This window comes from Bos taurus, chromosome 16 (assembly GCF_002263795.3).
Source record: "Bos taurus isolate L1 Dominette 01449 registration number 42190680 breed Hereford chromosome 16, ARS-UCD2.0, whole genome shotgun sequence".
In the NCBI taxonomy this organism is placed as follows: Eukaryota; Metazoa; Chordata; class Mammalia; order Artiodactyla; family Bovidae; genus Bos; species Bos taurus.
In genome coordinates, this window is record NC_037343.1 from 56,740,218 (window position 1) to 56,764,073 (window position 23,856).

Below are 23,856 nucleotides of genomic sequence, written 5' to 3' on the forward strand. Positions count from 1 at the left end.
TCTTATACTGCATTTTTTAATTTTCTAATTTTTCCTATGAATGGAATTAAAGCTTTCCAAATAGGGGACACAGGCTCTATGATGTGTATGCATGTATGTGTGAAATTTCTTTTGAAAATGTGTTTAGCTTTTCTCCCCTAAGTCCACTTTCTTTATTTTATCTATAAATTGTATCCTCATCTCCAAAATGCACTTTATCCTAACAACTCTGAAGACCTTTGTCACAAAACTAAAAAGATACAAGTTACCATCCATACATGCAAGTCAGATATTATTATTTTTGGTCATGATCCATAACCTGTTCACAACATCTGTCCTGTGATAACTTTTACCTGCCCATGGTGGTCATCCACATCACCAAATCCCCATTCTGGCATAGAGGTCATTGTGCTAGGTTAGTGGTCATAGAAAGCAAGCAATAACTGTAGTCACATACAGTTTCTATAACTATAAACTGATGGGAAACTCTTAATTGGATCTACAAATTACTGATCCAGGAAGCTGTAAAAAGAGGAAATTGGTTTAATATCTAGGACTCCAAATTAAAACCCATATTATTTGGTCATTCCAAGTCATTTATTCTATAAATCTAGGGGTTGGCACGCTTTTCATCAATGGCCAGATAGTAACTTAATAAACATTATCTATGACTTAGTTTCCCCCCTGAACTGTTAGTATTAGCATCCGAGAACTAGAAGACCAATTTTCTAGAAAGTTTAGGAAGGGATGGTGTTTACAATGCACTCAAAAAATTGTTCAGCTTAGAATTTATATAGAATGAACATTGAGACTGATTTAGGATTACTAAAAGTAACTTTCTATGGCAAAAATGTCACCAGGGTAGAGGTGAATATCTCACCCTTGCTTTGCAAGAGCAAATATGTAGGCTTCCCCGGTGGTCCAGTGGTTAAGAATCTGCCTTGCAATGCGGGGGATGCTGGTTTGATCCCTGGTCTGGGAAGATCTCGCATGCTGCTGAGCAAATAAGCCCAAGTGCCACAACTACTGAAGCCTGTGTGCCTAGAGTCTATGCTCTACAACAAGAGAAGCCACCGCAGTGAGAAGCCAGTGCACTGCGACAAGGAGTAGCCCCCGCTCGCCACAGCTAGAGAAGCCCACACACAGCAACAAAGGCCCACCACAGCCAAAACATAAAATAAATAAGTGAGTCTTTAAAAAAATGAAAGAGTGAATATGAGACTTTTGTTAAAACAACTTTCTACCCAAACCCAGCCAATTTTTAGTGCCAGTGGAACCAGAGTGTGGGCCTGTGGGACCCTTAGAATTGGGTCCCCTTGGATCCCACAACTTCTGTTTCTTCACCAGCAAGTCTCAGAGCCCAGTACAGTTGACATATAATGTGGCAAAGCTCGCCTGCTATCAAAACAGAGCACGCAGAGAAAATTAATTTAAATAAAGTATGACAAATATTTGCTTCAATTTAAATTCATAAAATGCCATTTCATTACATCGTGTTTTCATGTATGTCGTGCCAAAGCTATTTTTTTAAATTACTTTAGAAGTTAGAACATGTAGGAAAATACATTTTTTAAATAAACTACACTGTCATGATATAGATATTTGAAGCTTGTAATATGGATTTCATGGCAGAATGATGAATCTGAAGTCTAAGAATTTTTTAAACTGCAATTAAAGTAAACATTCATGAGGGGTACCTACGCCCTCCCCCCTGTGATGACCCTACAACTGCCAGGTGGCACTTCTGAGAAGTAACACTTCTTGTTCTCATGACTCAAGCACATCTTGGAGTGAAGGGTATGGATTTGAATGGACTGACACAGAGAAGGAAAGCCATGCCCTTAGAAGGAAAAGAAGGTGCCTTTCTCCTAAGGGAAAGGAGGCCTGGGGGAAAACTTATCTTGTGAGCCATGGGGCCACCAGCCCTGACTCCTGGGCCTGCTTCTCACACAGTTCTCTGACAGTTTCCCTTTCCTTCCTCACAACTCCCATTGATGTGATCATGAACTCTCCTCCCAGAAGAGCACAGCAAACCTGACTTTTGGAGGTGTCTCCTGGCATCATTTCCTGGCATATGTTGCTATCTCTTTAAGCATGATATTTTTATATTACTCTTTGAAGAATGATGACTCTCATTCATTCCTAAAGTCAATAAAGACATATTGAGTAGTCACTCTGAGCCAGGCACTGTAATAGACTCTACAGATAGAGGATAAAGAAGATGAAATCATAACACTGAAGATTTTGTGGTCTGGTAGGTAGACATGTTCATAGGCAATAATGACAACATAAGTGGATCTGGAAGTCCCTCCTAGAAAAGGTCTTCTGGGAGAAGAACCCTCTTCACAAGAAGGGAGCTTGAGGAAGGGCTCTGAACTATCTGGGGAAGTGCACTCACTTAGAATGAGAAGCATCCTCTCCAAAGGAGTTAAGATCTCTGACCATTTCCAGTAAGAGGGGAGTCATCATCCTGAGGATTTCATTGGAAGTGAACATGTTAGTCACTCAGTCATGTCTGACTCTTTGTAACCCCATGGACTGTAGCCCACCAGGCTCCTCTGTCCATGAATTCTCCAGGCAAGAATACTGGGGTGGGTAGCCATTCCCTTCTCCAGGGGATCTTCCCAACCCAGGGATCAAACCTGGGTCTCTTGCATTGCAGGCAGAGATTCTTTATCATCTGAGCCACCAAGGAAGCCCTGGTGGATTTCACTAGTACTGGCTGTATATTGTCACCCTGTTTATTTAACTTATACACAGAGTACATCATGAGAAATGCTGGACTGAAAGAAACACAAGCTGGAATCAAGATTGCTGGGAGAAATATCAATAACCTCAGATATGCAGATGACATCACCCTTATGGCAGAAAGTGAAGAGGAACTTGATGAAAGCCTCTTGATGAAAGTGAAAGTGGGGAGTGAAAAAGTTGGCTTAAAGCTCAACATTCAGAAAACAAAGATCACGGCATCTGGTCCCATCACTTCATGGGAAATAGATGGGGAAACAGTGGAAACAGTGTCAGACTTTATTTTTCTGGGCTCCAAAATCACTACAGATGGTGACTGCAGCCATGAAATTAAAAGACGCTTACTCCTTGGAAGGAAAATTATGACCAACCTAGATAGCATATTCAAAAGCAGAGACATTACTTTGTCAGCAAAGGTTCATCTAGTCAAGGCTATGGTTTTTCCTGTGGTCATGTATGGATGTGAGAGTTGGACTGTGAAGAAGGCTGAGTGCGGAAGAATTGATGCTTTTGAACTGTGGTGTTGGAGAAGACTCTTGAGAGTCCCTTGGACTGCAAGGAGATCCACCTGTCCATTCTGAAGGAGATCAGCCCTGGGATTTCTTTGGAAGGAATGATGCTAAAGCTGAAACTCCAGTACTTTGGCCACCTCATGCGAAGAGTTGACTCATTGGAAAAGACTGTGATGCTGGGAGGGATTGGGGGCAGGAAGAGAAGGGGATGACAGAGGATGAGATGGCTGGATGGCATCACTGACTCGATGGACGTGAGTTTGAGTGAACTCCGGGAGTTGGTGATGGACAGGGAGGCCTGGCGTGCTGCGATTCATGGGGTCGCAAAGAGTCGGACACGACTGAGCGACTGATCTGATCTGATCTGATCTGATATTTCCGTGAGGTTGACTCTAAATATAAATTCAAAATATTGTTAAAAAAATTATCAGACACCCAAATCAAAAAGGTTTTCTATTTTTTTATTGGGCTGACCAAAAGGTTTGTTCAGGTTTTTCCTGAAAGATCTTATGGAAAAAGTGAACAAACCTTTTGGCTAACCCAGTATTTGAGGGAGGGATTATTGAGGGACTACCAAAAAAAAAAAAAAAAGATATGGGATAGCAGCTTTCTGTAGATTCTACTGTGTATCTACGAAGCTTGCAATGACTTCTTCTGTCTGAGAATTGTCCTCCCTCCACAGTATCCCTACAAAAATGGAGAGATGAGCCCTATGACTTCAAGCTGCTGTACCCAGTGGGGGTAGCTGACCTGACTTGAGTCAGTCAGATTCTCTCTCCTAGGGATTTATCACTGGGACTAAAAGAGAGCCAATTGGTCTGCAGTGTCCAGGGACAAAGGACTTTCAGGAGTTGTGGGGAGTCTGTCTTCTGCTCGCCTGATACATACTTGCAAACACAGAGAGAAGATGCCATTTGTCACAGAGAGAAGCAGAAATGAGGAAGGAAAAGAAAGCACTAACAGGTGCCTGAAGGTGTCTAGTTCCTGGGCCTTTTTCTCTTGAGTTCAATAAGACACCATGGTCCTGAGACACATTCCCTCTTCTGGGTAAGCCAGCTCAAGTTGGTTTCTGTAACCCATAACCAAAGGGGTCTTGCCTACACTTATTCTCTCTGGTTTAGGTAGAGTCCTGCCTAAGTGACTGAAAGCTTCTCTTACTTATGTGCTGTGAGGATTCCAGGTTTGTGACTCCCAAGCCCCACATTATACCCATTGAATCTTGTCCTCTAGGGTGAGATCCAGGAATCTACACTTTATAACAGACTATTATGCCATTCTGATGGGTTACCAGGTTGTGAAACTGTGGGATAACATGATGCTCCTTGTAACTGAACTGTGTTGTACCACATATGCTATAGCACTTTCCTCACCATGACCCTGTGACATAGGCATTATTTATTATGGGGAATATTGAGTCCCTCTTCTAATGTTTCCTTCCATGTGGGGGCAGCTCTACTGGCTGGAACACTTCTGTCTAATCCCTAGCCCCTTACTCACTGGTGACCTAGCTGGATGCTGAGTGTTTAGAAGGAGAAAACAGACATGTGTAGCCCAGCTTCTTGCTTTTTCTTGTTTTGGGGTGCTGGCCTGCCTGCAGAGAGCATGTGCTCTCAGATGCCTGCTCCTTGCTGAAGATCCTCCTACATAAGCTCTGCCCCTGCAACAGGGGCTGTGGTGAGGGAGACCCTCCCCAGTCTAATGCAGCCGTGATGGGGTGGGAAATTCTCCTCATCATTATGAGATTCAATGCTCTATCTGCAGATAAAACTCTATGACCAGATTCTGGCTTACCAATGTGCTGTTTTGGCTCCCATCTGGCCCCACTTTTATGTCTTATGTGTCTGTTCATTCAGAGCTCTATCTAACAGGGAAGGGGAGTTTTTAATGGGATCCTCAAGATTCCTCTATAATTACATACATGGTTCCAGATAAAACCAACTGTCTGTCCAACCCCAAGTCCAAGTGCCTCTCTCGGCCTCATGGGGAACTTCTGGAGTGATGCCTCTCAGTATAGATAAGCTATATATTCCCCTGGGAGTTGGTGAAAAATGTAGATTATTTTTCTGAAGGTCTTAGGATAGGGCTTGTGAGTCTGCATTTCTAACAAGCTTTCAGGTGACACCAATGCTCTTGGTGGGAAGTTCACACTGGATCCACACAATTATATAAAGGATAATTTCCGGAGGCCCAGAGCCATACAAATGTAGCAGGCAGTATGACAACCCTCCCCGCCCCCCAACCTCCAAAGATATCATGCCTGAATCCTTGGAACCTGAGTATATGTTACTTTATATAGCAAAGGGAAATTAAGGTTACAGATGAAGGGAAGGTTGCTGATGAACTGTCCTTAAAATAGGGAGATTATCCTGGACTTGTGAGATGAGCCTAGTATTATCATGAGGGTCTGTAAAACTGGAAGAGGGAACCTGAAGAGGAGGCCAGAGGGATATGATATGAGAAGGACTCTACCAGCTATGGCTGCCTTATAAGATGGAGGGAGGGAGCATGAACCAAGGGGTGTGGGCAGCCTCTAGGAGGTGGAAAAAACAAGGAAACAGATTCTCTGCTCAAACTTCCAAAAGGAATACAACTCTGCTGCCTCTTTGATTTTAGCCCAATAAAACGCATGTCAGACTTCTGACCAACAGAACCATAAGATAATAAACGTACTGTTTTAAGCTTCCAAGTCTGCTGTCATTCATCATGGCATCCATAGGAAACGAATGCACAGATAGTTCCTTCATGGCAGTCTCATCCCTAAGGCTGAGGTATTCCAACCAGGGAACCAGCCTGAGAGGTTTATAAGAGATGCTTGTTAAAAAAAATATATATACATGTCCCTTGATGACAAATTCTAAACTTTTAAATGCCAAAACTACCAGACTGAGTGAATAGGACTGACTAATGCTCTGAACAGGCTTGATTTTAAGTTAAGTGAGCATGACGAGCACGATGTTAAAAACTCAAACCTGATTAAATCTCTGATGAAGCACAGCTTGATAAATGCCAGGCGACCACAGCTCTGTGAAAGCAAACGCAGAGTGCAGAGCCAGGAGATTTCCTGTGGGGGCTGGAAGCCTGGGCCCAGAGAAGGCGGCGTGGGTCACCACGAGGTTCGTCCCGACGGTGCTGTCCTGCCACAGGGAGGCGTCCTACCCACGCCGTGGAGTCTCTTTTTTTCAGGTATTTACTGAAGAGTGGGAGGATGAAGAAGTTGTGATGGGATCACTCGCTGTAGGGAAACTCACTTGTTCTGGGCCAAATCTTCACTGACTGAATTTCAGATTACAAAAATAAACTTTTCAAACACTTCTGCCCAGAGTTGGTAAATGGAAGTGTGGCTTCTAGAACTCGTATAAATCGTGTCATTGGGTTTATTCATTTGTTCAGCCATGAAGTCATTTATTTTATCACTGGTCCATTCATTCACCAAATATTTATTCTATATCTACCATATGCCCCGCCTTGAAAATGCAAGGTTAAATACTATGGAGTCACGATGTAGGTCTAGTTGGAGAGACAGACTTGTGCTTTCAACTATTATTGTGATGCCATGTTCATCAAGCTGTGCTCCCGGGTGCTAAGGAAACATGGGGGAAGGGCACTTAACTTAGTCTGGGACTGGACCAGAGAAGGACTGAGGAGGTGGCACCACTCAAGATAAATTGTAAAAGGTGAGGATTAGGTTGGAGGAGATACTCTGATGGGAGAAACAGCATGGTGCTATGAAAGGGCATAGAACTTTCAGAAGCGGTGAGAACTTGGGTGCTGGAATTCAGGATGTGTTCCTATAGGGAACAACAGGAGAAGAGCTGGAAAGATAGCCAGGGGCCTGGTTATGAAGTCTCATGTAACGTGCTGAGAAGAGGAGGATGGTGAAAATGAGTGGAGGATGAGACGCAGGAATATGACGTAGTCAGATTTGCATTTAGGGAAGAGCGCCTGGCAGCTCTGAGGAGAGTGTCCTGGAGGGGACGGAGGCTAGATGCAGATGGGACGGGAGGAAGCCAGAGAAGATGAGCTTAACATCTGAATGGGGCTATGGACAAAGATGCTCTTTTTCTTTTCATTTTTTAAATCGAAATGTGGTTGCTGCGGGCTTCCCTGGTGGCTCAGGGGTAAAGAATCTGCCTGCAGTGCAGAAGACGCACATTCAATCCCTCAGTCAGGAAGATCCTCAGGAGAAGGAAATAGCAACCCACTCCAGTATTCTTGCTTGGAAAATCCCATGGAGAGAGGAGCCTGGTGAGGTTGCAAAAGAGTCACACAACTTAGTGACTAAACAACAACAATAGTTGCTGTACGATATTATGTGTTACAGGATGACAATATATTGATACACAGTTTTAAAGTTTATACTCCATTTATCATTATAAAATATGGGCTATATTCCCCGTGTTGCACAATATAACCTTGAACCTTACTTTCTACCTAGAAGTTTGTACCTCTTAATCCCCTACCTCTATATTGCCTTTCCCCGCTCTTCTCTCCCGACTTGGCCACCACTGGTTTGTTGTCTATGAAAGATGCTCTTTTGAAGAACAGACTAGCTTTGGGGAAAAACTAAGGTTGATTTTAAGTTGCGTGACAGCATTTCATAAATTCAGAATTTATTCAGTTCACCTGAAAAAATGTTAAGGAAATATTAGGAAAGCAGCAAACGTGGAAGGCTGTTGGTGGTGGCCGCAACATGTTCTCCTGGCTCCAAAAGAGTTTGTGGACTGAGAATAGATGGAGGCTAGGACTGCATTTAATATGCAGTTTTGTATTGTTGTCATCTGCTGTGATTATAGGCTTGGCTCCTGGTTTTTCATTCAGAGCCATTTATTCAGAAAATCTCTTATTCAGAATTTGAGTTCATTCCTCGTTAATTCACTGGCAATTTTCTGTAGCCCAGTGATTGAATTACCTAATCGCACCTGCCTGAAATGATTAACATAAGAGGAAGCCATGGGGTTGTATTTGATATAAATGATTTGTGTCCTGAAGTTGTAATTTTATTAAAGGGGGACCCAGTGAACCACCTTTTCAAACAAAGGCGAGGTCCTGGCTTCTGGGAGGTTAATGAATGATTAGCAGCTGACAAATGGCAATATGAGGGGGTATGGAGGTGAGGCTTAAGGAGGATGGAGGCAATCCTCAGGTGGTAGATCAGCAGCCCTAGGAAAGTGGATAAGGGAGAGAGAGAGAGAAGTGTGGAGAAGACCCACGTGGGGCTCAGGAACTCATATTCCAACTCAGCCTCAATCCTACTGCTTGGGTTATTCCCAAGTTGATCTAGTAGTGGTGAAAGTGAAAGTCGCTCAGTTGTGTCCAACTGTTTGCAACCCCATGGACTATACAGTTCATTGGATTCTCCAGGCCAGAATACTGGAGTGGGTAGCCTTTCCCTTCTCCAGGGGATCTTCCTAACCCAGGGATCAAACCCAGGTCTCCCGCATTGCAGGTGGATTCTTTATCAGCTGAGCCACAAGGGAAGCCCAAGAATACTGGAGTGGGTAGCCTATCCCTTCTCCAGTGGATCTTCCAACCCAGGAATCAAACCAGGGTCTCCTGCATTGCATGTGGATTCTTTACCAGCTGAGCTATCAGGGAAGCCTTAGTAGAGGGGAAACTCCACTAACTCCCCTAAGGGGAGTTGGGATGATGCTCTCGGTTTCTGAGACAGTCAGGCAAGGTGGTGCTAACAGGACCTGAGGTTTTCTTCTCAAGTGAACTGTGGCCTTTGTACTAGGATCTTTCAGTAACTTTAAGAGTTACTGGTCTCTTTAAGAGCCAAACAGGAAGAAGGAGGAGATGGACTACTGTGAAATATCATTTCGTTTTGTTCAGCAATTGGGGAAAAAGCGCATGTTCTTTATCAGTCATTGTTTACTCGTTATACCACTTTCTAATGTAGGTTTAGTGAAGACAAGTATACACACACAATTTACATGCCATTTAAGGACAGAAATAATTTGTCCTTCTCCAAATATAAGTTGAATATTTTCATGGTATTGATGCTTTTTAATCCCAGAGAATCCTGGGATGGTCTACCGAGGGCCGGTGAGGGCAGACCTTCAAAAGACAGCACGGTGGTGCCAACCCTCATCCCTAGATCACACTTATTCCCATAGAAACATCTTTTCTGGACATTTTCCTTTCTCCTTCCTTCTGCTTCCCTCACAAATACTTCAGTTCCTGTGCTGCTTTATTCCTTCTGAAGTGAAAGTGAAAGTGTTAGTCTCTCAGTCATATACAACTCTTTGGACGATAATCCACCAGGCTTCTCTGTCTGTAGAATTCTCCAAGCAAGAATACTGGAGTGGGTGGCCATTCCCTTCTCCAGGGGAATCTTCCCAGCCCAGGGATTGAACCCACATCTCCTGCATTGCAGGCAGATTGTTTACCGTCTGACACATCAGGGAAACCCTGCTTTATGCCTTCTATTCTAGAGGAAATTGGGTTTCGGTGGCTCAATGCTGCCCGTCACCAGACTGCCATTCTAGGAGTCCTCTCCTGGGACACTCATAAGTCACTTATGTGACTGCTCATTGAGAGACAGGTACATGTGCAGGTAGAGGGGCAGGCAGGTGAAGGATAATTTTCTATTGAGAAGAAAAGGCTTCTAAGTGCTACTCAAATCCCACTGTTAGGACAAGTGTACTGAAAAGAATGGTTTGGTCTCCACTCATGAAATAAGCTTTCCCCACCTCTGACCTAACCTTCTCCATATAAGGTCGGTTGGCTGACACTAAGGGTGCCTACACCAGACACATGGGAGACTTTCTGGGGAGTTTCTACAGTACAGATTCACTGGCTCCACCCCTCGCCAACAGAAGTCCATTCCCCATGAGGCTGTAGGAGATTCCCAGTGGTTTGGATGTAGTTGGTCTGAGAGGTGGTCCCTCCCCTTTCCTTCTGCCCCCACCCCCCCACCGCCTCCCTTCTGACCTTCTGGGCTGAAGGAAGTTCACCCTGGCCCCGCAGCCCTGGCCACTAGAGCCCAGACTTGCACCCTGCGTGCCTCCATACCCACGGTTCCTTGGAGGGAACCCCACTGCAGTTCTGCGTGTGCAGGCTCTGGGTCAGAGCAGAGAACTGGGCAAGGCCTGGGAAGGGGGTTCAGCTTCCACCCAAAGCCCTTCAGAGACCTGCCCTGTTGGCCTCTACCTTGGGACCCTTGGAGTCACTTTGCTAAGCTGACTGGTGGGGGCAGGGATGTCATAAGAGGACGCATTTCATGAACAGAGAATATTCTAGAGAGCAGAGGTCTATTCAGGGACCTGTGGGACTTCTACTTCTGGTGAGATCCTGGGCTGAGTCAAGTGGGTACCAGAGGCAGAGCAGAGAGACCCGTGTCTGTGGGTTTCCTTGTATAGACGATGAGTCCACGTGTCTGTCTCTGCTCTGCTCAGGGGCTCCACATCTTGGCCAGGTCCCCTAATCCTTAATGGGTCTGGGACCATCTGTTTGTTTTCAGGTACACTGTCTGCACTCTGCGTACATCTCAAGGCTGCTTGATGCGGAAATAATAGCAGCATTGGGAGGCCTCTGGCCAGTTCCCAGGTTCCTTCGCAGAGCCCATGTCAGGACCTTCCTGATCAGAACATCAGTACAAGTGACTTTAGACTCTCTTCCCGACTAAAGGTCCCTAAAGTTAAACAGTGAGCTCAGAGGATTAATTTCCCACTTCCCCACTTGGAAGCAGCATCCATGGCTACAAATGTAAAAAAGAAATAAGTAATCCTCTGTATAAATTCACTTCTGCTGCAAACTCATGCGTTTCCCAGACATTTTGTTTACACATCTGCTCATGGAACTACTATATCAGAGCTAGGGTGCTGGCATGCCTAATTTAAGAACAAAATTTAGATTGTAAGCTGGAATTGTTGCTGCAGCCATATCTGTTCATCCTGAACTTGCTTCACACACACGACAAATGCCTTGTACAAGCAGGAGCAGCTGCACTAAAGCCAAATAACCCACAGGGACATTCTAGTGAATAGCCCTCAGTAACCTCAGTCTAGGGACATACAGGTATGTACGTGTACCCTGGGCCACCCTGAGTCCCACCCTGCTTCCTCCTCTGGTCTCTCTCACTAAATAGATCATTTAAAATACCATCACAAGGCTCCTGATTTTCCTGGCCATCATCATTTTTTCCATTAACATCATTATCCTATTCCAGGGCCCATTAGAACTCCTACTGTAATGAGAACTTTGGGTGTAGCTGTTCATTACGTCCCTGGTCACCCACAGCTCCCACCAGCTGCCGTGATGAATGCGCTGCATACAATTCTCACCTGTTTCACATTGTCCCTCTTGCTTCCATTAAGATGATCATCTTCTCCCCCTCCCCACTCTGTAGTCATCACCTCATTACAACTCCATTACCTTTTAGCATCATCTACATTATAACTCCATTACCTTTCCCATCACCACCATTACCTGCCTTATCACCCCCTCCACATTTCGGTTGCCCTCACCTTCTCCTTTACAGCCACCAGCTTTTCAATTACAGGTCCATTATCTTTATTATTACCTCGGTTACAATCATAATTGTCCCCATAACAATTTCCATGTCTTTCGCCACCCTTCTGCAATGCAAGACCCTGGCCACCTTTGAAAAAGCTATTACATACTAGACACTCCAACATCTCCACAAATGTTAGAAGCCCCTTCCTTTCCTCCATCAGATCGCCTGTGATAATGTTAAACACAAAAGATCTGCTCCTTTTCCATGGCGATCTCACTAGTGCCTTTGTCCCTCTTATTTACAGCTCACAGCTCCATCCTCATTTCTCTTTTGGGAACTGCCAAATGGTAATAATCCTCCTCTGAAAGAGACACCAACATCTCATCTGTTCAGCCCTCAGTTACATTGCTTCTCTCCCATCAAAGTACTAACCAGGCCTGACCCTGCTTAGCTTCTGAGATCAGATGAGATCCGGCACATTCAGGGTGGTAGGGCTGTAGACTGTAGTTGCCTCTCTGACTCCACGGATCCTAACTACCAATTTCTTCTTCAAAGTAATTCAAGGCACTATTAACATAACCAGCCAGGCATATTGCATTTCTGATATCCCAGTGTGTGTATTTGGGGGCGGTCAAGTTGTTTACTTTTGTTTTATCCATTCAATGGTAAGCTCACAGTGGACTAGACCTCATTTCCTTTCCGGAGCACACAGCAGCTGGTCAGAGGTAGCATTCAAGAGAGCGTGGTTGATCGAATGGCTCTTCTTTTATCTTTACACCCAGAGTCTATTGCTGTCACATTGATCACTATCAAAACCTCATCAATACACTCCTTATGGTTTCATTACCTCAAGCTCCTCCTCTTTGAGAACAACTACATTTGCTCTTCCAGATCTGGCCATTATCTCAGTAATTATCATGGCTTCAATGGCAGTAGCTCCATTACAACTCCATTACCTCTTCTTGATCGTGGAGAGATAGGTCACTCCACCACGGTGCCCTATGCCCCTTCTAGAACAGCCCTCAGCCCCTCAAGAAATTACCGAGTCTGTGCAGCCTGTCTCCCCAGTAGTCATCCATCACTGCACAAGCTATGCTTACAGTCTTGCCTGAATGTGCCAAGGTTTGAATGACAGAAGGTGGCTTTTCCTTCCTGGTGTCTTGCTGTGTGATTTCAGACACATCTTTCAGGGTAGTGCTTATGTGAGGAACTCTGGATTCAGACTCCCTGGGTTCAAACCCCTAGTCTGCCACTTACTAAGTTGTTTGACCTTGTGTGTGTGTTAGTCTCTCAGTGGTGTCCGACTCTGGGACCCCATGGACTATAGCCTGGCTGTCCATGGAATTCTCCAGGCAAGAATACTGGAGTGGGTTGCCATTTCCTTCTCCAGGGGATTTTCCCGACCCAGGGATCAAACACATGTCTCCCGCACTGCAGGCAGATTCTTTACCGTCCTAGCCACCAGGGAAGCCCTATTGTTTGACCCTGGGTAACTTAATTTAGCTTTCCTGTAGCTCAATTTCCTTATTTGTAGAATGGAGTTACTAACAATACCACAAGAACTGTGGTGCTGGAGAAGATTCTTGATAGTCCCTTGGACAGCAAGGAGATCAAACCAGTCAATCTTAAAGGAAATCAACCCTGAATACTCATTGGAAGGACTGATGCTGAAGCTGAAGCTCCAATACTTTGGCCGCGTGATGCCAAGAGCCGACTCACTGGAAAAGTCCTCGATGCTGGACAAGATTGAGGGCAGGAGGAGAAGGGGGCGACAGAGGATGAGATGGTTGGATGGTATCATCAGCTCAATGGACATGAGTCTGAGCAAACTCCAGGAGATTATGAAGGACAGGGAAGCCTGGCATGCTGCAGCCCATGGTGTCACCAAGAGTTGGATACAACTGAGCAACTCAGCATAAATAGCAACAACAATGCCTATTATTACTGGCTGTTACTAACAATACCTATTTATTAGGAGTAAATGAGTTAATGCCTAGAAAGTAATCAAAACAGCACTTAGCAGATAGAAAGCACTTCATAAATCTTAATTCTTCTCAGGGCTCCATTTTCTCCTCGCCAGAAGAAGGTTAGACTACAATAATCTCTGAATTCCTATACCGAACATTTGATGTGTCTGTGTTTCTGGTACCAGATCATCAGAGTCCGTGCAGAGTTTCAGCATCATGGTTCTTCAATCATTTCCCAGCTTTTCTGTTATCTGCTGACTCGTCTGGGGAGCGTGGCACTCCCTTGGCCCACGGCCACAGTTGTTCTGCAAGTGGAGTGATCTCTAGGCATTTTCTTCTCTGTGCTTAATGAAAGACTTGTTGCGGTTTTGCTGTGGCTGAACTAGACTTAGCTGCACACACATAGGTTCAGCTACATGGCCTCCCAAGCCGCCCTGCCTGCTAGTCTTGTCCTCCTGTCTGTCTCTCTCCTCTTTAATCTCCTAAGCAATGGTGAGAGTTCACAGATGGTACCTGGATGCACCCGTCTTTTGCGTGGGAACTCTCTAATTAGCATGGGCTTCTCCAGGCCACACCACGAAGGAGACAAAGTTTGCTTCTAGCTTTGTTCCATCATGATTTTCTCTCTGTCTCTCTCCTTCTGGCTCGATTCTCTACCCCTCCTCTGCTCATCAGCTAGCCAGACCATCTGCTGCTTGCATGGGATACCCTCCTCAATCCTGCCTTTCCTAGCAGGGCCCTGTGTTCTAAAATTATTTTTTCATCTTCTTCCACCATCATTTCTCCTTCTCTGCTCTGTACTTCCCTCCTTTAGTGACTTTTAGATAGAACACATGCCTTGGGACACATGCCTTTCAGAAGGGACATTTGAGAAATGCTGTGCCTTAAGACTATATCTTAGATGGTAGAATTTCAGACACATGGCAGAACTGAGGATTTTATATTTCATTTTATATTCTTAAAATCTGAGATGGGGTGAAGGTAGGGTTGGAGAGTGATTTTCACGGCAAGGAGATTTCACAGTGCCAGTTAAAATAAATTTTGTGGGCAATTTCTGCTCTCTCTCTCAAACCCACTTGAAATGCATCCAATAAATTATACTTAATTTACCAAGCTCTTTATTTCTCAGAGCCTACTGGAACATTCAGCTAATGAAGCCATCTTGTCTCTCATGAAGTTCGGTGGGTTCTTTACACCCTATTGTTAGTAATGTGAGAATTCAGTTGTCAAGGATCAGTCTGAAGTGTGAGAGGCTTTCTGTGTAAACAACATTCCTCTCAAGCAAACACAGGGAAAAAGATGCTTCACTTTGTGATTACAGAGACAACAAAAATTGGCTGGCTCTAGTCCAATTCTATAGAGACGTCTGGGATTACAGAAACGTGTTCTGCCTCTAAATCATTGGTCTTTGGCCAAGGCAATCCAAAGGTTGGCGCAGGTACCCAGAGAGATGTGAAGCAGCTGTGATAGCTCTGCCGTCACCATCAGCAGCAACTTTCACTTCTCCTGTTCTCTTTTTCCCTCTTCTCTTGGTCTGACTTTTTTCCCTAGTCCAAGGAGTCACGTTTATTCTGACTCCTGGCTTTGAACCACCTTTACTTAAGACTAAACTTAAGGACTTCCTGGTGGTACAGTGGATAAGAATCCACTTGCCAATGCAGGGGATGTGGGTTCACTCCCTGGTCCAAGAAGATTCCACATGACTTGGGACAACTAATCCTATGAGCCTCAACTACTGAGCTTGTGCCCCAGGGCCTGCGCTGTGCAGCTGGAGAAGCACCATAATGAGAAGCCCAAGCACCACAGCTGGAGAGTAGCTTACATTCACTGCAATTAGAGAAAAGCCCAGTTTGCATTCCCACCAACAGTGCAAGAGGGCTCTCTTTTCTCCACACCCTCTCGGGCATTTATTGTTGGTAGATATTTTGGTGATGGCCATGGGGACTTCTGTGAGGTGATACCTCATTGTAGTTTTGATTTGGATTTCTCTAACAATGAGTGATGTTGAGCAGTTTTCCATGTGTTTATCAGCCATCTGTATGTCTTCTTTGGAGAAATGTCTGTTGAGGTCTTCTGCTCATTTTTTGATTGGGCTGTTTGTTTTTTCTGATAGTGAGCTGTATGAGCCCACACACAGCAAAGAAAACCCAGTAACAGCCAAAAAAAAATAAAAGTAAAATTTGCTTAAAAAGACAGCCCAAAGCCCGCTACCTCTTCCATGAGGTCTTCTTTGGCCATCCCCACTTGCCTGAGTGCTGTGACACTCATTCTCTCTTGGTTCTCAGTAACTAATACAGTCGATGCCAGGGTGTTCTATTTAGCACTTGCTTATATTGCTGTGCCTTGGTGTTTCACTGGTTTTCTGAGTTTAGAACTGTCCTCCTGACTCAATCCCAAAGAGCTGGAGGGTGGGAACCAGTATAGGTGCTTTTGTGTGGCCCTTATGCATATTTTTATACTTGACACACACACACAGATTACTCAGTAAAAAATCACTAACTGGGTCTTCTGACCCTTTCTCTTTTTTCCTTATCTTCCTGGCTTGTCCTCTTAGCCACCGCATTTCACTTCTGTTTTTCCCAACTGCCTAAGTGCCCCAGGCTGGTGGTGCTTGCACCACTGTGTAAGTATGTTGGATATATCCAGGTTTGGGAGATTTCTGATTCCTAGTTTCCTAGGAGCTGTGTGTGCTCTGTGCTCAGTAGCTTCAGTCGTGTCCAACTCTTTGTGACCCTCGTGGACCATAACCCACCAGGCTCCTCTGTCCATGGGATTCTCCAAGCCAGAATACTGGAGTAGGTTGCCATGCCCTCCTCCAGGGGATCTTCCTGACCTTGGAATCGAACTCATGTCTCCTGCATTGCAGGCATATTCTTTACTGCTGAGTCACTAGGGAAGCCCTCCTAGGAGCCAGGAATTTACTGGGTGACCATCTGGATACCATACCTGATAGCACTAACTCTGGGCCAGTCTGAATCCTTTGGTTTGATGTGAGATGGCAAGAAAGAGGAGCTAATCTCTGGGTTATAAAAAGTTGCCCCAGCAAAAGCTGCTATGGGGCCAATCAGATCCACACATAAAAAATTCAATCACAAAATCCTAAGTGCTGGTTAACTTCCTACAACATAGCTGTTAACAGTACTGTTGATGCTTTCATTTGGGGAGAAATCTGAACCATTTAAATGTGCTTTGATGACATACCAAAGGGTAACTTTACATAAATGTTTTCACTATAAATATGGGTCCTGCTTAGGATCAATTCTCATCAGTATGTTGGAAAGCAATCTCAGTAAGTACTTTGCTTAATCAATTCGTATCTACTCATTGACCTTCGGGATTCTGTGCAGGTCCCTTCATGCAGTGTGCTCTGCAATTCTCTGTCTCTTCAGATGGCATATTTCACCATATTTGTTCATGGCTTTGATACTCAATCAGTGCAATCATCTGTTCCCTCCTTTCAACTGCTTCCCTTGCCTGGGGAGGTGAGGGCCGAGTGGCACCTCTGCCACATGTGTGTTAGAGAACACTTGTTTACTATATCCCTAAAAATCCAGAGAACGAAGAAGACAGTGGGCATTCTGGGATAATAAAAATAATGAGGAAAAAAAATTATCAGCTTGTTTATACAATTATGTAAATGATGGGCACTTATACATGGCTGATTCCTCAATTATTCATGGTTTGAAGCTCTTGAAAATTCAATTAAACTAAATAACCTTTTCTTCAGCAGTTATTCTGGGCAAGGTAGTGTAATTTGAGGAAGGGGAGACAAAGGCACAATTTGAAAAGGAAAAGCAGAGAAATACACGGATGACTGTAGCAGAAGTTGAGTGAGGACAATAAGAAAAGCACAGTAGGTGCCCTGAGGGTTTTAAGCAGGAAGAGCGAACATCTGTTTGGGTGGATCCAAAATGGGATTCGTGGAGGACGGAGGACCTTGTGCTAGCATCTCTCCTCCATCCCCAGAGCCGCTCTTTAAGTTCAGGTCTCTCTCCTGCTTCTCTGGATGATGAGAGCAGCTTCATGTCTGATTTTCCCCTTCTAATTGCTGCTTCCAGTGATCTTCCTAAAGGGCAGTCTGAGTCTACGTCACTCCCTGGCTTCCACCCCAGCATGGTCCACAAGAAAGGGTGACAGTTTCTCAGGATCGCACATCTAAGACTAAGTGTCTGTCACGCTCTGTAGCCTCCACACAGAGCGTGTCTGGCTGCTGTCTACCTGTCGCGCTGCCTCAGTGGCTTCAGTGACCTTGCCCATAGTACTCCTTCTATCCGGACGGTCCCCCACTTTTCTCATTTTCTCTTCTCCCTGCCTGGACTCCTCATTTGTCTAGAGAGCTCCTATGGCACGCTCTTTTCCACTCCCTGCCCCCAAGACCTGGCTGATGATTCCCATCCCGCCTGACTGTGGTACCCAGCACTTTTACACACTTTGTAATTTGGCAGGGAGGGTTAGCCTGTTTGCCTGCCTTGTAAGAGTGTGTCCTTCTTGTGGTCAGGATGCAGACTGGGTGTGGCACATAGTATGTGCTCCATGCTCATTTACTGAATTCACTTGAATCTGTTGCATGGGTGGGTAGGATGCACCAGTTTCCATGAGATTAAAGAGTGACAGTATGGTGAGATGTGAAGGTAGAACATTTTTTTCACAGAGTCTGGGATAAAAGAAAAAGATAATCGTGGAATCAAGGAAGAGCTGCCTTTGTTTGTTTGTTTGCTGGTTTGACTGCAGACCAAGTCTGGTTTATAAGCAGAAGGGGAAGAACTGGCAGAAAGTGAGAGGGAATATGATTGATATGATTGAGGCAATGACTGGATGAAGGCTCTGGAGGAGGTGGTGGAAGGGGACTAAGGGTTCCATGGAAGAGTTAGCCTTGGCAAGGAGCAAGGACACTCTCTGTCCAGAGACACAGGACAAAGCAAGTCAGGGAGGATGACCTGCAGAGGCCTTCTAGGAAGGAGAGGAGCAAAAGCAAGTGATGCTCTTTTCATGTGGCCCCAGGATTAACATGGGTCCACATGTATGGATGTGAGAGTTGGACCATAAAGAAGACTAAGCACCGAAGAATTGATGCTTTTGAACTGTGTTGCTGAAGAAGACTCTTGAGAGTCCCCCTGGACAGTAAGGAGATCAAACCGGTCAGTCCTAAAGGATATCAACTCTGAATATTCATTGGACGGACTGATGCTGAAGCTGATGTTCCAATATTTTGGCCATGTGATGAGAAGAGCTGACTCGTTGGAAAAGACCCTGGTGCTGGGAAAGATTGAGAGCAAGAAGACAAGGGGGCAGCAGAAGATGAGATGTTTGGATGGCATCACTGATATGATGGACATGAGTTCGAGCAAACTCCGGGAGATGGTGAAGGATAGAGAAACCTGGCGTGGTACAGTCCATGAGGTTGCAAAGAACTGGACATGACTCAGCAGCTGAACAACAACAGGACCCTTAGCAAAAGGAGAGGTGAGCTGGAGGGTAAACAGCCAGTGGACACACCCAACATCAGTACATTTTGCCCAAGTAAACTGCAAGACTTTGAGAGAAAACACAAGTATTCAAAGTACGTTAATGAACAGTGGCCTTTTAGATACTATGCTCTTTATGAAAGTTTATCAGCATTGGATGGGGTGCTTAGTTTGCTCTGGAGCAGGACTGAAGTGGAGGCTCAGTGGTGACTCCTCTGACATGACACTCTGCCCTCTCCTAGGTAGAGAGCATGGAAGCCCAGGTGAGCTCTGTCCTGCATGAGGTTGATCCAAGGTTTAGAGAGAAATACATGCCTGGAGCTCTACTTAGCTGCTCCTCTTCATCTGCATTTTGATGAGGCAGTTGGAGCAGCCATTTGTGTTCAAACTGTAGTTTCTGTTTGAATCCATTCAAGCCACAGTTTACATGGATTACAGATCTTTTCCTCCTGAAACTCCCTCATGGCCCCTAAAGGCTGGGTGAGTTTGGGATTCTTAGGACCTGAGCTGGAGAAGTGGGTGAACCCACGGCTGTGGCTGGGCACAGGTTCTTGCATCCACTCTTAGCTGGCCCTTTGAAATTCTTAGCTTCACTTGGGAAATATGTGTGTCTGTGCTAAGTTGCTTCAGTCATGTCCAACTCTTTGCAACCCCATGAACTATATAGCCCACCAGGCTCCTCTGTCCATGGAATTCTCCAACCAAGAATACTGGAGTGGGTTGCCATGCTCTCCTCCAGGGGATCTTCCCAACTCAGGGATCAAACCCACATCTCTTATGTGTCCTGCATTGGCAGGTGGATTCTTTACCACTAGCACCACCAGGGAAGCCCTCAGGGAAACATGGAAGAAGGTTTTTTCCCACTGGAATGCAAATGCAAGGTTTAAGCTCAAGGTTTGGCTTCTTTAGAAAGGCCATACGAACAGAAGGAAGCTTACATTCAGGCACTTCTGGGTTGACTACCTCTATTAAAAGTGCAAGCTGTGATTTTAAGAGCCTCCAGCTTTTATCCTAAGGCCACCCATGGGTCTGGTTTGGTTGGGGAAAGATGAGTGGGAGAAGACAACTCAGTTGTTGTTTATCTGTTTGTAAAATACATTTATCTCAGGACTTCCCTAGTGGGCCAATGGCAGGGACTCCAATCTCCCAGTGCAGGGGGCCCAGGGTTTGGTCCCTGCTCAGGGAACTAAGAGCTAACACGTCGCAGCTAAAGATCCTGCATGCCACAACTAAAAAGAAAGAAAGAAAGAAAAAGATCCCAAGTGCTGCAGTTAAGACCCTGCACAACCACCTAAATAAATAAATATTTTTTAAAAAAAAAAAAAGAATACAATTATTTCAACACAGAGCCATCTGTTCCTGTTCACCTTGGGTTGGTTTCCCACTTCACCCGCTCCCATTCCGTTTTTAACTTTTTCTAAAACTTACAAAAGAGTGTTAAATTGGAAGGCAATCATATCCTTCCCAGAGCTAAACCCACCTAAGAGAGTTACGGGGGGTGCCGGACATGAGAACCAAGATGAAATATTTATACCTCTGACCATTTTATGTTGGTCTCAGCAGAAAGTCAGGTATTAACATCAGTATTGAATTAAATGGCCAAATAGTATTTCCTCAATAAAGATTTGTTACCTGGAATTGGAAGCTATCAAAGATCCCATGGAAGAGGGCATGGCAACTCACTCTAGTATTCTGGCCTGGAGAATCCCCACAGACAGAGGAGCCTGGCGGGCTACGGTCCATAGGGTCACACAGAGTCAGACTAATCACAGCACAAGTCCCTAACTCTCCTTTCCTTGAAAATGCACAATCATGGACATGCATCTGCACACAGAATCCTAGACTTTTAGAGATGAAAGAAACCTCACAGATGCATGTGGGCATGTGGGATCTTAGTTCCCTGGACAGGGATTGAACCTGAGTCCCCTGAATTGGAAGGCGGGTTTCTTAACCACTGGACCACCAGGGAAGTCCCCCATTTATACAGCTGACCTCACAGAAGAGCATGGATTGTCCAGATTAGCCTCACAACCCAGGATCAGTTTGCCAGAAAACAGGGGAGAATGTGGTTCTTCAAATCCCGACTGCGGTCGGGAGCCGTCATGAAGCTGGAAGCTCAGTTCCCCAAATATCACATTTATCTCAATTTGGTGAGAAGCTGAAAGCCTATCTGGGGCCATTTAAATTCTAATGTTATTAAGGGCTCATCTAATCAGCTTTTAAAATAAGCTTCTTTCAAATGCATGGGGAATGAAGGTGGGGCAGCCGTAGGCTGAGTAAGACAGTTCTCATCAGCCTGGTGAAGGCACCTCTGTTCCAGCTGACCTTCCTGCTTGGTAACTTCAGCAATTCCAACACCAAACCATGCTGGTGAGCAGCTATTTGGAAGTATATGGGGGAGGGGGCTAATCTGGACAATCCATGCTCTCCTGTGAGGTCAGTCGTATAAATGGGGGACTTCCCTGGTGGTCCAGTGGTTAAGAAATCCAATGCAGGGGACTCAGGTTCGATCCCTGTTCAGGGAACTAAGATCCCACACGCCCATATGGGGGCAACTAAGCCCTTGGGTACCACTGAGCCCACACACCACAACTAGGGAGAAGCCTGGGTGCCGCAACAAAAATTCTGCGTGCTGCGACTAAGACCCGATTCAGCCAAATAAATGCATAAATAAATATTTTAAAACTCAAATACATGTAACAAGTCTTGGCAGAGAGAGACTGGCCTCTGTGTCAGGAGACCGCTTTCAGATTTAATCAACAGAGCAGCCGGTCTTCTGAGAACTACCTCTGGATACTGCTTCCCGTAGACTTCTGAGAAGTCCCACCCTCAGGGTCCAGTAGGATCCAACTCCTCTGCCTGGAACCATTGCACTTAGTTGGCCCTCACACCCAGCTGTGGCTTGACTCTCCCTGAACCTGGGAGAAACTGGGTTTAACCCTGCATGTTTATGGCTCTGATGTAGTTTGGGATTACAGTTCTGATTCTGACACCAATTGTGATGTGTGGTTTCTCTCCCCACCCCCATACACGAAGGAGTTCTCTGTGACACCAGCTGGGTGTCCTTCTATTCAACTCAATTCCCACTCCATCTATTCAGAGAGAGCATCAGAGTCCACAGCATGAGGGCTCAGTTCCACAGGACTACCCTCCACTTCAGATGCTAATCACAAATCCAGGTTGTCATCTGTGCTTCTGACCTACTGCTACAAATTGGAGATTCCCACACATTCTCCTCCGGTTCTATTAACTTGCTATTAGAATGACTCATGGAACTTGGGAAACCACTTGACTCACTAGATTACTGGTTTATTATGAAGGATATTGAAGGATACAAATGCATCAACAGCCAGATGAAGGGATACACAGGGGAGGTTCTGAACAAAGAGTTTCAAAGGAGCTTCTTCCCCAGCATGGTGGCACATGGAAGCATCCTAGTTCACCAACCCAGAAGATCCCAGACCTGCTCCTGGTGGGTTTTTATGGAGGCTTCTTTACACAGGCTTGACTGAATCATTGGCCATTGGTGACTGAACTCAGTCTCCAGTCCCTCTCCTCTCCCCTCCCCAGAGGTTGTGCAGGGTGGGACTGAAAGTTCCAACCCTCTAATCACATGATTGGTTGCCCTGGCAACCAGCCCCCATCCTTAGAAGATTTCCAAAAATCACCTCTTTTAACAAACTCGAGTGTGACTGAAACCAAGAAACACGTATTTCACTCTTAGAGCCTGGGAAAGTTTTAGGAGTTTTGTGCCAGAAGTGGCATGAAAACCAAATATATATTAATATTTCTTGTTATAAATCACACTATTACAGGAATCATCCCCAGGCCCTGCTTTAAACTTCAGTCTTATCCTTGCTTTTCCTGAATATTCTCTGATTTCGTAGAGTTCTCCTTGCTGCAGTAAGGCTGCCTCCAGACAGGATGTTTGTCTCCGTTCCCTCTCCCACAATCCTGCACACAGGCTTCTCAGATCCCCCACAGAGTCTCATTCAAGCTGGTAAGATCCTGGGCTCCCTCTTTCACCCCTCCAACCCTTCCATCAGATATCATCATCAGATATCAGGAATGAATGAAAATATGTGCCTGTTCTTGCCAAGCTCATAATTTGTCTCACCTTTAAACCAATATTCTTTCAAAATTTATTCAACATCGATTTAGAGGAGGACACCATCCCAGATTCTACTGAAGCCACGTTATTCAGAAGTCAGTTCAGAGACCACCTATTTTGATTTAAGCAATTTTCTTTGACAGAGGATGGGGGTTGGGAGAGTTTAATCTTTAATTGCAAATAGTTTGTCAAATGTTCTATACAAAAACTGTCTCCAAATAGAGAGCTGGTAATTTTTAAAGTCTTCATCTTAATAGTTGCCCCTCTTTGCTGTCCAGATGGTCCACCTATTCCAGCTCTGCTTAGTTGCAGAGAACTTGATCTCAACCAGCCGTTAGCCTAAGAGCATCAAATTAACCAGTTCACTCTTAAGTGTGAACGGCTGATAGCCCGCTTAGTGCAATGATGTCTCTTGTGAGTTTGTACATCCAAAGGTGTTTTAAATGGCCTGAGGTACTTTGTGGTCAAGTGTGCCCTAATAAGGCAAGATGTCACTGAGGATATGCTGGGTTAATTCTAATGCAGGGCTTCATAAAAGATGTGTCTTGCCACTGTAGAGTCCCATGATAGATAATGAGAGCATCATGAATCTGAGGAATGAAATGAGTTTTTCCTG

General features: G+C 45.0%; 1 protein-coding gene across 1 annotated transcript in view; it reads right to left on the reverse strand.

Annotated features, from left to right (window-relative positions):
* The window catches only part of TNR (tenascin R), a 496,875-nt gene that overhangs the window by 203,498 nt on the left and 269,521 nt on the right, over positions 1-23,856 (reverse strand). The gene's annotated exons all lie outside the window — the stretch shown is intronic.